The following is an 11,643-nucleotide window of genomic DNA, read 5'->3' as shown; positions in this document are numbered from 1 at the left end:
TACAAATAGGTTATGCACTCATAAAACGATGGATTGGAAAGTTTGTAAGTACACCAGAAGTTTATGAACACTTGCCTGCTCTCTTCTGCTAGCTGCTGCTGCTACTGCTACCTGCAGTTAGACGAGTGCTTAGGGACGTCTACAAATTACACCGAAAAGAGATACAACAAAAATATTAATTTAATGATTAAATAAGGTAATGTCTCCAAACTTACCTCAATTATTACTTGTCTCCTGCTAGTTATACTACAGCACTTAAAAAAAAAAAGTTAAATTAATAAATATTTTTGTATTGGGAGTTCTCCTACTTGGAGTATGGGTTTTTGAAAAGATTTAGTGTTATGTGTTGGCATACTGGATATAAAGATTGTAAAGACCGCCCAGAGCAAAAGAAACCTCTGTTCAGTACTGTGCACCTTTAGCCCTGATAGCAGCTGTTACATGATACGACACAAGGTTGTGTGACAGTAGGTACATCTCAGTTCCCTTATTTGATAGCTCCTCGGCTGGAATGCAAGTTGTACTGTCTCTCCTCTGTGAAGGCCGTGTCAAAGCTCTTATTTCTGCCCCGAGTAGTGATCATCGAGGAGGGAGCTATAAGCGAGGATACACGAGAGCAGCCTTCCCGGAAGCCGTGCAGCTGAAAGGGTTGCTAACTCCGCCCACACACAGCTGATGAATTCATGTGACGCTTGAGAGGAAAGGACGTCTCATCCCTCTAAACACATTTGCATTGTTTCCTCTCTCCTCCCATGAGTTTCTCGCGTCTCTCCCGTGCCTCCTCAGTGGGACAGACTTAGATGCGAGGAAGGGAGGCAAGTGGAGGAGCCGGGGATGCAATTTAAGGGAACTGAGATGTACCCAGGGATTCAGCAGGGAGCTCGCATTAGCACTTCCTGCAAAAGGCCAAGGTTGATGGGTGGATGCTCCTTTCTCTGCCGTGTTTGAGATCATTCCAAAGGTGTTCTGAGGGACAGGTATCGGGGGATTGGCCAGATCTTTAACACCGTTTTCATCTGGCAAATGTAATTTCTACATCCACACATTAATCTGTGTTCATGAGCGGCTCAGACATTCCTTCATTTGCCAATCATTTCTGCAGTTTGCTGCCTCATTTTCTCTGTCATTCCACATTCAGCAGGCTGAATAACACGCTGTGCTAGCTGTTCATTCACTCTGTATTTGTCTTACATTAACGTTATGAATATTGATGGGATAACCATGTCCGTGAATTCAGATACTAGCCCTACTGTATGTTTTCAAAGCCAGAGAATTTAATAGAGCTGTCGCAGAAACATGCAGCTAAATGATACCTCTGTTGTAACAAATCAGCTGTCTGACTCTTATGCATCAAACTAATGCTCTCTGAGAACATTATTAAACATTATGTTGCAGCCGTCTAGTGTACCAGCCAAATAACCACTCAGGAAAAGGTGATTTGAAGGTACGCATCTATTAAAGATCTGAGAGCTTGGCTGTTCTGCCACCATAATATACTTTGTTACATTAAATAAAAATGTGTTTGACTTTGAAAATTGAAATTATTCTGTGCTGTTAAAAAGCTCAGCGTTTGCAATACAAAGTTGTTTTCAAGGAGAAAACTAATTAAAATAAAAGCTGTTGCTACATACATATACCTTTCATCCAGTTTAAATGCTGTTAGATGGTGTGGTATCCGATCTAACAATGCTGCAATGATGTGTTGATAAGAAATCCGCTTGACACTGCCCTGCAGAGCTCGGAGAGACAACAGATCCCAAACTCAAAATGGTCGCTCTAAAGTTCTGCTGTTTGAAACATGGTATATATCTCTTATGCATTGTGTAACATAAGAAGTTATATGTGTGAATATATGATTGGAGCAGGGAACTGACCAATCAATACCATCCACATGGAACAGGGGCAACAAAGTCACCTCTCTTTTAGGGGCCCCTCTGGTAACACTTTCCAGATGTTTCAGCAAAAATGGAGTAAGGTCCATCTAAACCCCTTTAACAGAAACTTAAGCTTAAAGTTATGAACATTCAGATACCACAATGGTATGGGGATATACACACATAACCACTATTTCCATTCACACTGAGTGGTTGTGAAATCAAAACTGAGGAATCCAACCAGCAATCCACATCTATCATAATCACACCTGCGTCAAACCAGGTGTAACTCCAAAACGTTAATTCCTTACGCATTCATATCTTAATCTGAGACTGACAGAATGTGATTCATAATATGTGAATGTGCTCATAGGCGTGGGTTCTCACGGTAGTCAAAAAAGTTTTGCATTTCAGAACCTTAGGAAATGGACAGTGGCCGACACAAACACACATGCCTATTAACTTGATAATAAAGCCGTAAATTAGGCTATCTTTCAACTCAGGACAGCGCCACTTCTCACAAATACAGATAGGATTGGAGATGAAAAGTTTAACTGACACGTAACCACGATCAGCTTTGTGGGAAATTAAGAATCATTGCCACTATGACAGACGCTCCACTTACCACCAACTGCAATATTTAATTTTAAATGAATGTAGCTTACTGGCAGTCTGGCACACGTGGGTGCTCAGTATTTTCCAAGGGTGCTTGAGCTCCGGGGGACCCACGGTATCAGCGCCTAAAAATGTGAAGTTGCTCAATATCCAAGGTCTTCGGTCCAAGCTTACAAACTTTCACTTTCACTTATGTCAGTGACGATGCAGAATCTCACCTGATATTTTTTAATATATGATATTTAGAAATATTAATCTTTAGTTAGTTAGCTGCTCTGTGAAGCTAAAATGCTCTTGTAAAGAAATCCAAATTAGTTTTCGGTCCAAAGCTTGTCACTAGGAGTCAAATAACAACCAACTGACTGACATAGCCACCCCTAAAGCTGTGTCATTAGCATGGCAAAAACTACTTTAATCGTTGCATTTGTTGAAATAAAGAAATATCTACTGCTTTTTGTTGTATGTACATAGAATGACCATAAAGTCATTTCTGATTCTGCTTGTTCCAACACAGTACAAATATTTATTGATGTCTTCAGCCAGAATTGTTAGTATTTAGCTGACGGTATAGGAATCATCTTGATTTAATGATAATAAAATCAGGTTATCATCAGGTCATCATCATATATAAAGGAACTGTCAATGATAGAGTTGTCTTAATCCACATCAAATATAATGGAGCATTTTAGGCCTTTAATTTCACAGGACAGAGGAAGACATGAAAGGAGAGAGAGAAGGGGAATGGCATGCAGCAAAGGGCCGCAGGTCGTAGTCGAACCCACGGCCGCTGCATCGAGGAGTAAACCTCTATATATGTGCGCTGAGCTAACCCGGCCACATAATGGAGCATTTTAATGAATAGAAACCCTGGGATTTAATGTTCCAAAGCCTGCCAATATTAGACTGGGTAAACCCTTCCCACTCTGCCGGCGATTTGATTTCGCCCTGCAGCTCGCTCTGGAAACTTGCACGTTTATCTCATAGACAGTATATCAACGGGACCAACAGATCCCGTTGCTCTGCACGGAGACCAGTGAAGCATATTAATTAAATATATATATATATAATATTTAAAATAATTAAATGTGACGTGAGCAACCTGTCTGAAAGTTGTAGCTGTGCCAAGAGAAATCTCAATCATTCCCAATCTTGCAGAGAAGGAGAGCGTAGGTATATGTAAGGAGATAACATGGACACAGGCTAGTTATTGCTAACTAAAATGCTGGATAACATTAGTAATTAAACTTAAACAGCTAATGTAAGTTGAAACTGCCTGCGAGCTTCTCCTGTACTGTACAGTAATTCCTCTACTATGCAACAGTAAGTCGCGTGGTTATGACACAATCGTTACCCTATTTTTACAAAAATGTCTGCTACGGGGCCATAACGTGAGATACAAGGTATACATTGTCGTGTTTCTTTAGAAATAAACAATGGACAAATAAAGTCTTTAAACGCTTCAGATGTAAAGTTATTCACTGTCAAAGTGACGCCAAAATGAATGGCAGTCAGTGGGATGCTAACGGCGGGTGATGGCTTGTTAGCAACAAAATGGCTCCATAGGAGCTACGCTTTGTGAAGGCAGGCTTACCCCCTTGGTTTATCTCTCCTGCTTCCGTTCACAATTTTGTGGGAACCAATCACAAACTGGTTTATCCACCTTGCACGCTATTGGCGGGTTTAACACAATGACGATAGAGAAACAACGGCAAGCAGCTTCTTGTTTACATTCAACAAGCCGGCCCCCAAAGCGCAGCTACCCATTGATGCCGCTACATCACCCAGATCGTTGGTTTGATTGGTTGAAGGACTATCCAATTGCGTACAGAGTCATTTGAACTATGCCCGTTGGTCACACCTCTTGTGCAGAGAAAATTCAGAGCAGATTCCCCAGACCAATGCTCAATCTTCAGTCTATTGGGCTTGGTCTGGTGATAGCCAGACAATGCCAGTATGGTACTGCACAGTATTCTGGCCAAAAGCAGCTGAATAATACAAAAGTCATATCAGTGTTTCTCTATCAGCTTCCCTAATTGGTAAGTCATGACCAAACTCGGTTTGAAAACATTGACCTCTAGAGCCCATGCACTGTATCTCTGTGATATACACTCAGAGACAAAGAGGCCAACAAATGGAAACAAGATGCACATGTTGGCTGCAGAGCTCAGGTGCAAAACTGAGAGGGATGAAGCCCCTGCTGACCCGTCATCTCAGGGAAAAAGCACAGGAAAATACAGCAGAGATTGCGACTGCGAGAAAACAAAGGGTCAGGGGCACAGTAAGAAACCAAGACTTTGATGACTGAGTCATACTTTGATTCTGACATGTTTTCATCAATGTAATTCTGTTCAGTTAAAGGAACTGGACTGCGCCACTGCAATAAAAAGGTTGAGTTGTCAGGTAGCATAATTATGCTTTTAGATCTTTGTAAGCTAATTGAGGGAAACTACTTTTCTACGTTTTGATGTGAAATATGAATTGCCATATTGAAATAATACAAGAATTACCAGATTGTATGCTGAATCCTTAATATAAGCATATGCCTTAAACCAAATTGATCCATTGTTAATATAAAAATATTGATTTCAGCATTTTGTTGCACACAGTATACAGTAAGTGTATGTTGCTGCAGCTATGTGTAGATGCTATGTGTATGTAAAAAGTTGACAAAACCCACAGATAATTTTTACCAACTGGCACCCTTCAGCGCAACCTTTTTTAAAAAATGTATTTTAACACATTGTTTACTTTTTATGATTCAGTCTCACCACTCTCATCAGTATCATTTTCAGTTGTTTCAACAAAAAAGCTCAAAAAATTGACTGATGCACTACCTGCACAGCACCAAAGGCACACAGACAGACAGCCGACTCCAAATTAATACTAATGTTGCTCTGTATCTTAAACTGTAAATAACCCCACTATTGCTAACACATTTGTCATATCAACTTTAGAATGTGATAAATGTCTATTTTGCCAAACAATAAATTGATGCAGCTTTAAAATCCGATTTTATCAAGCCTTCAAAAGCAATCTGACTCTCATTTACTGAAACACCATACACCTTTTGATTCCTTTTGCATCTTTTGTCCCCATTTTAGCAATTTGACTGCAGTTTTCTGTAATTATTGGTAAGACCCCAAGAAGCCCAGCTGCCACTCCAGAGAATTAATTCCCATTCTGTGATAACAGCTCCATTGGCTCTCCACAGTTGCCAAGGATTTCATGGAGATGAAGGCAGAGACCCAAAACCTCAAGTCTGTGTGTGTGATCGTGAACCAAAGTGCCCTTTGGGATCACATTGACATCCAGTGGTGATATTACTATTGATTCCCTTTGAAGAAAGCACTCTTGGGTTGTTTCCCCATTGCCACAACACAATACCTATAATAAAGCACTGTTCAGTTCGCATCCCTTCAATTCAACTACATTTTCATGACCATTGTGCCTACATTCATTTATTCAATAGTAAATGACTTACACAATTCCTGTCACATCCAAGTGCTGTTCCAACCGGATTCTGGGTACTTCTTATGTGCAATTTTGAGTGAATGGGGCCTGCTTTTGATGAAAGCTGTAATGATCACTCCATTCAGGCCAAGTAAGAAGGAGGTAAAACAGATTGCCTTAGTCTTTATACTAAGATCTCTGTTAATCATTGTTGAGAATGGAATAAAAAGGCATTCACTCTTACTTTTTTGGCCTTCAGGGCTACTCCATAGGACGTAAAGGACAAAACAAGTGAAATTCAGCTCTTAAATATAAGTGTAAAATATACTATCTTCAATATACTACCTTCTTTGCTAGATACAAGAGGACGTTTTTACCCATCCCTTAATCTGAATTTGTTATACTGATGTGCAATTCTGCAGAGAATGAATTTTAAGGTAGAAAAGGTCACTGTGACAGAATTCAGGATGACTTTTTCAGAAAAAGGAGTAATTTCTTATTCACAAAGTCAGCCCTCTATTCACTGCCAACAGAATGGCTCCACACTGTAGATCAGGATGACATCACAGATTTGAGTCTTGACTCTTCAATTTGGGCTAGGACAGAATTGTTAATTTAATATATTCCACAGCATAATAACCAAAATGTCAGTTTCATTGGGATTCCCTGCGGGGATCTTACACTTTGTCTGTGAGGTCTTTGAGCTTTCTGACCTGAACTGCTACAAAATCAGACAGTTGACACAGCGTGCATTCAAGGACAAAAAAATATTTGAATATGTAAATATTTGCAAATTACAAAAGGAGGTCAGAGCATGAGTTAACACAGGAACTGAAAATAATCTAAACCAAGTGTTGACCGAAAATGAAAGATTTTTTTCAGAATCCATCCACCTGTTTTAACATAAAGGATAAATTGTCACCAGACGATGTTTGACATTTTTTTACCAACTGCATTCCTAGTCATTATTACAAATTCTACACTTTATTTTGTAGTATATGGTATTTAGACCTCAGTGAGCTGAAATAATATCAATTCTTTCAGTAAAAGGAAAACAATATACATTATTATTTTGACTATTAGACCAGTGGAAAACATATTCAGAGGTTATCACAGACTGGTATCTGTTCAGGATACTGTTCCAAAAAAACATATTTGATGCAAAAAATGTATTTGTGCCATAAGCGATATCTGTTTCTGATCAAAACTGACTGATGTGATTTTATTCAGAAAGGACATTTTTAAAAACAGATTCAACCCCCAAAAGCAGATCGTAATAACATAAATATATATGTATATATACTTGTGTGTGTGTGTGTGTGTGTGTGTGTGTGTGTGTGTGTGTGTGTGTGTGTGTGTGTGTGTGTGTGTGTGTGTGTGTGTGTGTACATTTTGAAAGTGTGTCATTAATGAGTGGCCATGTGTGATAATTTTGGCTTGTGCCTTTCAAATGTAAGCATGGCATTTCTAGCAGGGGAGGCTTGTTTTGATGTCTCTTGGGACACAGAGCTGGCATCTCTTCCTTTCTTCAAGGGTAAGGAAAGCTGCTGGGGCTTTTGAAATCCTCACCAGACAGGCACGAGAAAGAGATATGTTCCCGTAACTACTATTACATTGTTCTGTCTGGAAGGTATGGTTCCCATGGCATGATGAGGCAAGAAAGAGGGAGTTTTCCACACTGTAAAAACGAAAATGTTGTGAAAACTCAAAATTTCAAGGCAACTTACTGCACTAGATTTTTGAGTTTTGAGGCCAACTCAAACTCCTACGTTTTGAAAATAGTTCAGCCAACTAATAATGTTTTGTTCAAATAATTAACTTTCATATGCTGTGCCAACTAATAATGTTTTGTTTAAATAATTTATCTTTCATAGATGTAAAAACTTAAAATCTTAAGTTTCACATACTAAATAATTCAAAAAACAGTCATGTCAACTAATTATCTTTTGTTTAGATAATTAACTTTTGTGTGTAAAAACTAAGTTTCAACTTCTAAAAAAGCCCCCGTGCAAAATAGGGGCCCATCTAAAGCTGCTGATCTTGCATCACTTGACATAAAAGGGCCACTAGTGAAGTGACGCGCTGCAGAATACTGGCTGAAGGAAGCCTATTACTGCTCAAAGTCTAACACTGCAAATCTCCAGCTCTTCTTATCAAACGTAACAGTCACTTACCTCATGGTTACAAATGTAAACCAGCACAACAATGACAATTACCAGGCAACAAAACATTACATTCTAAGCAGACACGTTTAATAAACGGAATTCATAAAGTTACATTTGTATTTCGAACAAACTGCAAACTTTTCAGCAAAGTTTGACACAACCATTTACTGCCTTGCATCATGGGAATTGACCAGCCAATGAACCACCTGACTGCAGTACGCAAATCAGAGTTCAAAGCATAGAGCAGGCCGAAAAGGTAGGCAACTGAAAACCCCTGCAGAACTGCCCAGGAAACCCTGTTTTAGCGTGGAGCATGAAAAGAGTAATTGACCTGGCCTCAATTTGAGTCTAACTACAATTTCAAAGTGGCGCCACCATACATTTTGAAGTGAGACCAACTTATCACAATAAACTTAATACAGTGAGTTGAAGTAACTACTTTAACAAAGTTTATAATGCAATTATGTGTTTTTTGTTCTGTTTAATTGAAAATCAAAGTAAGATGAGCAATTTCAAGTTCTCGTTTTTACAGTGCATCTGTTGTTTGAACATAATAAAGTCGCACACATTTATTTCCTATGGCCCGTCCTTTTTGACTGGGAACACCACAGATGCGTAAAAGGAATCAAACCGGGAGCAGTAACGTCCTGAAGTTTCCGCTGTTTGCCTGGTAACCTCATGGTGACGACAAATGAGTCCATTGCTAACAATCCCACAATGCAGTGTGCCGCATTTTATAGATGCAAAAATAACCGTAACTGTACAATGATGCAGTAAAGGTGTTCTGTAAGCAAGCTTTAGAGATGCTGGTGGGCGGATTTTGTCAACTTTATAAAGAACCAGGCTTTTTCCAGTCTTTTTATGTTAAACTAAGCTAATCCATCCATCGTCATCCGATTTTCCGGGTGTTGGGCAGTAGCTACAGCAGGGGACAGCAAAATTCCCTTTTCTGAGCCACCTTACCCACAGTTATGAGAGTGATTTTGATCTGCTCATCTAACTTTCGAAAAGGAAGTGAATTTCCTAAAATATTTAAGATTTCCCATAATTTTCCTTGATTTGAAACACTATGGTGAACCTAAAAGTTATTTCAATAGGTACAGGTATTTTTAACCTCTATATGAGAAGTTATACCCTCTGTTTAAGAATCTTAAATTTAACACAAACATTTTGCGTGTTTTGGGTTACTTTAGGAAGAGTCATCAAATTTCGGGGCGAAAAGAATGTCATGGACGGTGTTTTTTCTGCTCCCAAATATCACATGTATGTGTGTTAAAAGTACTTTCCAGCACTTCTTTAGCCATGCTAATGGCATAGCATTGTCAGTCTGTCGCTCAGTTGGTCCACCACTTTGGTCTTGACTGAAAATCCTAACAGCTATCGGATAGTTGGATAGCGCCACCACGAGGTTGACATTTGTGGTTCTGAATGTGGAATGTCTGAACAACTTCTTTACCAAAATCTTGCAAACCTAATGACATTTCCATCAGTCTCAGCAGTACTTTCTGCATAGTGGTAATTATCAAAATCCAGCATTCCAGGTAAATTAAGCCGGTGAAGATGGTAAACATTATAGCCTACCTGCTAAACATCAGCATGTTAACATTGTCATTGTGAGAATGTTAGCATGCTGACGTTTGCATTTAGCTCAAGCGCTGTGCACAAGTACAGCCTCACAGAACCTCTAGCATCGTTGTAAACTGTTTGGTCTTAGTTTTTACTTACATACTTTATTTTTTGTTAGTACTTAAACTTTATGAGTTGTTTAAAAAGCTTTTCAGAGAATATATATACTCAAGTTCTGCATCTCTGGCTTCAGAAAACAGAGGGGGAGGAAACCACCACGGGACTGTGAAGATGAGACAAAGTCTATGCCATGCCAGAATCCAAGAAGGAGTTAAGGAAATATAGCACATTAACTCAGATGTCCCCTAACAAAAGCCTGAAGCTGTCCCACCGTGTCACACAGCCAACTTTGCCCACTCTACTCAAGCATCCTGATCCTCAACACTGTGCTGCTGAGGCCGGTCACACTGAAAGGGGGCTGGGATAAGGATTTGAAAACATCACTTCAAGGAATCTGTCACAGGATCTGTTAGACTTTGATAATATAAGGCAGGGACTTGCACCCACTGACTGCTTAATTTGTGTCTGTTTTAGAGAACAGTGCTGGAGGAAAGTGGCTCAGACCCTCTGTTTGAGATATATTGATGCACATTCCCTCAACTGTAGTGGCTTTTTCTGAGAACTGCTGTGTGTATTACACTGTAAAATATTACAGACCCATTTAGTTATGTCCACTTATTTCTTATTTTTAACTGAACGAGCTTATACAAGTTGTCGATTTTGAACTCAACTTTATGAGTTTTTGAAAGTTAAACTTGCATTTATTCGTTGGGTTGACTATTTAAAAAACTGTATGTGTTGATTCAACTTAGGTATGTAAGTTAAGTTATCAACCAATTGCAGTCAGGACTGCAACTGGCTGGCCAATTCCCATGATGCAAGGCGGTAAATAGAGTTTTGTTAAAATTGGCTGAAAAGTTTGCAGTTTGTTCGAAATACAAATGTAACTTTATGAATTACGTTTATTAAACGTGTGTTTAGAATGTAGTGTTTTGTTTCCTGGTAATTGTCATTGTTGTGCTGGTTTAAATTTCTAACCATGAGTTAAGTGACTGTTACGTTTGGTAAGAAGAGCTGGAGTATAACGGTGTTAGATGTTGAGCAGTAATTGGCTTTCTTCAGCCATTAATCTGCGGTGTGTCACTTCACTATCGGACATTTTATGTCAAGTGACACAAGATCAGCCGAGAGGCCGCTATTTTGCACAGGCGCCTGGGGTGGCCCCACTCACGGTATCTCCGCTATAAATGTGGTTATGTTGTTTTAACTTGAAAGTTTGAGTTGAAATAAAGAAGAAAGGTATGTCTGTTATACTAGGCAAGGAAGGTTTCTTGCATTATTAAAGAAAATAAATGATTTGTTTGAACTTAAAGTATGAAGTTAAACCAAGTAATACAATGTTAAATCAACTAAAAGAACAACTTTAACAAAACTAGAACACTGTAGTTACATCAACCTCATTAACTTTAATTTCTAAGTTAAAACAAAGGCAGTCTTTAAGTTGAGTGAACTTCGATTTTCAAGGCAGCAAGGGAACTTGCATTTCCAAGTTAAACTAACATGAAATTTGTTACAGTGTACCGCTGTTTGAGGTTGAAACCAAATTGTGGTTTATATGAAAATAATAACAATTTATACTTTTATTGATCCCCCCCTGGGGAAATTACAATTTTTTTCACTCTGTTGTTAGACCACTGTTGTAGAAACACATGCCTGAAATACACACACGCATGCTCAGGTCCTATACATACACAAATTAAGAGATGTCAGAGTGAGGGGTCTGCGACTGTTGGACAGGCGCCCCGAGAGAGCACCTTGGCAGTGCCCAGGAGGCTAACTGGAACGCACCTCTCCAGCTACCAGTCCACACGCTGTACTTTGTTCGGTACGGTTCCCAACCCAGTTACCCACGG

The sequence above is a fragment of the Perca fluviatilis genome, chromosome 6 (assembly GCF_010015445.1).
Source record: "Perca fluviatilis chromosome 6, GENO_Pfluv_1.0, whole genome shotgun sequence".
Taxonomy (NCBI): Eukaryota; Metazoa; Chordata; class Actinopteri; order Perciformes; family Percidae; genus Perca; species Perca fluviatilis.
This window is presented reverse-complemented; position numbering follows the sequence as displayed.